The sequence below is a fragment of the Rattus rattus genome, chromosome 1 (assembly GCF_011064425.1).
Source record: "Rattus rattus isolate New Zealand chromosome 1, Rrattus_CSIRO_v1, whole genome shotgun sequence".
NCBI classification, from domain to species: domain Eukaryota; kingdom Metazoa; phylum Chordata; class Mammalia; order Rodentia; family Muridae; genus Rattus; species Rattus rattus.
The window spans coordinates 33128378-33132318 of NC_046154.1; positions in this window are offsets into that span (position 1 = coordinate 33128378).

Here is a 3941-nt window from a genome sequence, read left to right on the forward strand (position 1 = left end):
GCTCGGTTTGTGCCCTTGGGAGAAGGATCTCAAACAATGGCGTGTATGGATTACTAGGGCAGGGACAGGGAGAGCTCTGTGCAAAGGTCTAGTCGGGCATGCTGGAGGCCTGGCGTTCCCTAGCACCGTAAAAACAACCAAAGCAGAGGCATCCCCAAGGCAGCATCACGAGAAGGTGGAGTCCTTGCATGGAGCCGGAGTCCCTTTGGAAGAGTCTAGCAATTTACATGTCCGAGGGTACGATTTCAGTGTGCAGGCTGCCTCGATGCCAGTCCAGGGCTCTTTGCTGTGAGCTAGAAGTAGTCCTCACTGTAGATCCCAAATAATCCAGTATGGAAGGATGGGTGGTACGACCCATGTTCTACCTCACAGAAGTCAAAGGGTACACCTTTCCACGCGTACTTTGCAGATGGGAAAACTGAGGCCTAGGGAGGAAAATTCTGCCAAATTCAGACTTGGCCTCCCTAGCAGAGTCAGAACAAAGCCAACACAAGCCAAACAATGAAATGTCCCCAGAGCCCAGGGACAGTATATGGGAGACAAGGCCATGAAAGGCACACAGCCTTTGGACAAGTCAGGAAGCAAGCAAAGCTTTCACTCTGATTTATGGGACGGCCCCACTAAGGACTCCTAGGCTGGGCCGCCATTTGTCACTTCCCCAAAGAAATCTCCAAAATGATTATGGCAGCACACAGCCCCGGCCCCTGCATGTGCACACACGGAGTCTCTCGTTAATCACTCCCAGGCCATCTGGATCGGGAGCTACGGGGGCTTTCAGACCTGAGCGCCAGGTGCATCGGGAGCGCAGGGGTGGCTCGGAGCACAGAGGGGACCTTCTCACAGGCCTCGGCCTTCCTGTCTCCCAAGCCTGGGAGGGGCAGGGCCTCCTTGGAGCTCCATTAATCTCACACTGCAGTCCTATAGCTTCCTTATCGAGCAGAATTCTCGGGAATGATGGAATCTCTCTCTCTGATGTCCAAGGCTCTAGTCACTAGCCACGAGAGACCGCTGAACAATTGTAAGATGGCTGATAAGGTGACAAATTCACTTACTTTAGTAAATATTAAAAGGAAGACTGGGGAGAAGGCTCAGCTGATAAAGACGAAGCGCCCCAGAATCTGTGTTGTTGTTGTTGTTGTTGTTGTTGCTGCTGCTGCTGCTGTAAGAAGCCACATGTCTGTAAGTCCCACTCCAAGGGATTCTGGCTTCCTTGAGCAATGCATACACATGTGCACAGACCAATGTGAAGGCAACATACCCAGACACATCAAATAAAATTAAATAAATCTTTTTTTTTCTTTTTTTCTTTTCTTTTTTTCGGAGCTGAGGACCGAACCCAGAGCCTTGCGCTTGCTAGGCAAGCGCTCTACCACTGAGCTAAATCCCCAACCCCAAATTAAATAAATCTTAAAAAGCAAAACAAACAAAAAAATCCAAATGGACAACTCTTGAGAAACACTGCCTAAGATTGTCCTCCGGCCACTACATACACATGAATACACAGGCACACAGAAAGTATTGAAGTGAGTAGACCAATTCACTTTATTAATTAAGTAAAGATATTAACTTGGGGCTGGGGATTTAGCTCAGCGGTGAGCGCTTACCTAGGAAGCGCAAGGCCCTGGGTTCGATCCCCAGCTCGAAAAAAAAAAACTAACCAAAAAAAAAAAAAAGATATTAACTTGGTGAAATCTCACAAGAGACCTGAGAGTGAACACTTCCCCTCTGATGGCTACTCAGGGATGCAGAAGATGCCTCCCAGGGAGACCAAGGGACTCGGCTAAGACACACAGGAAGTAGGTAGTGGGGCAGAGAATTGAACCCACGAAGTCTGGATACAAAGTGTCTTGACCACTGTACTGAGCTGCCTACCAGCATGCAGTATCCCTGACTCGCTGTCCCCAGCGTGCTGTAGCATACGTGGTGACAGACGCAGACATGAGACCTGAGCAGTTACTGAGCATCCCAGCCCTGCTCCAGAGGACACCCTGACTTGTGAGCATCCGTGGTCTCCACAGGACCTTGCGCTAATGATTGAAAAAGAACAGGGGCATCGGGGTCTTTGACGCAGTGAGGGTCTCGAGGAGAGGGATAGCTCTCTGATGGAGAAAGCACAGTCCTAGCCACTGAGCACTTCCCAGTCAGATGGAAGAGGCTACAGCACGCATCTCAGCCAGCCCCAGTGCCCCTGACGCCTTTCATAGTCAGATGGAAGAGGCTGCAGCCCCAGGTGCCCCTGACGCCTTTCATAGTCAGATGGAAGAGGCAATGGCTTCCAGAGGTTCAAGCTGGGGGAATCATGAGCTGAGGGGCAGTGTCTCATGGAACCACTTCAGCTGGTCCTGACAAAGTCTCGCAGTCCCCTGAAGCTCCCTGATGAGTCTTCCCTGGGTTCCTCTAAAGAGATCATGGCATCTAGGTGACCACCCACTCCTACTCTGGGGGAGGGGGAGGAGCCCTGCTACAGCTAATTAGCAAAACACATTTAGAACACGACTTAACAAATGGCCCCACGCTTCCCCACACCTCATTTGCATCGAGCTATACTACCTTATTGATTATATTAAATGAGGGGATAGACACACTGTCTGCAACGGGACAATTACCATCATCAAGCCAATTAGTATCAAATGGGATGTGATCCTCACGCTACGGCCCTGCACACCATTGCTTGCATCCCTCCACCTCCCCATCCCCACCCCTGTGTGCCTGGCCTTCTGAAGTAATCATGTTTCTAATGAGACAGCCACAATCAGCAGAAACCATCCTGGGATGCTCACCTCTCCTCCACAGCTACACGTCCGTTTGCCTGGTCACACGGGCACAAACAAAATGGCGCACACCACTGGCCTATTTACTGAGTCATTGCTAACAAACTTCTCTTGGTCATGAAAATCCTTGGTTAAGCAGAAACCAAATTTCAGCCACAGATATATTCACACCCAGACCTTCACACACAATCCATGTATGCATACTCATCCGCACCCTCCCACATGAATCCAGAAGCCATGCATGAAACATGTTCAAACCTGGAATACAAACACATACACATCCTCCCATGATCCACGTGACAGCATAGCCACTGATCACCCCAACATTTCACACCCGCGCTCCCCCAGGGTCCTACCACTCAAACAAGCTCACACCAGCATCTGTGTCTAGTTCAGCCTAGGATGAACAGTATGCTCAATTCATGCCAAGCAGCCAGGTCCACGCTCACATAGCAAGCCAACACAAAACACACCTCATGACCTATCTGTGGACACGTCAACAAGCGTGTCCAACCTTCTGACACTGGGACAGGACATGGTCATCTAGGAAGTTCTTCAGAACCATGTGATCCAGTTTCAAGACAAAACTCTCACATGGTTTGAAATAAATTTACCATGTTATGTTGGTTATGCTGGTCTGCCGTCATGGCTCATGGACCACAAGCCGGACATGCCTGGGAGGATCTAGACATCTGACAGGAACACTCCTGCGAGCCCTCATTCTTTGCCAATACATGAACACTGGCAGTCCCCCTGCAGCACAGCTCCTGCATGGTAAGGTTAATATCTTAGCCTCCTGTTTGCCCCTCCTGGTGAAGGCAGAAGGATTTCCAAGCAGTGCTTCAGAGGGAGTCCATCCTAAAGTTTCTCCATGTTGGCACCACTTCTCGGAATGCACAGCTTGAGTCTCATTGCTGGAATTGATCCCCTGTCACACCGCTCTCCCCCTTCCTTCTATCAGCAAACACTCTGAGGACACTGTGAGCTGAGAGAAGTGCTTAGTGCTGGAGGGTCCACCACAAGTGAGACCCAGTCCCTGTCCTGTGACAGTGTCTAGAGGCGGAAGTAGATGAGAAAGAAAGGAAATGCCTAAACATCCTACAGAAGAGTTTGGAATGAGAATTAAGCAACGAGGAGACAGCACGGGGTGCTGTCTAGACAAGGGTGCCT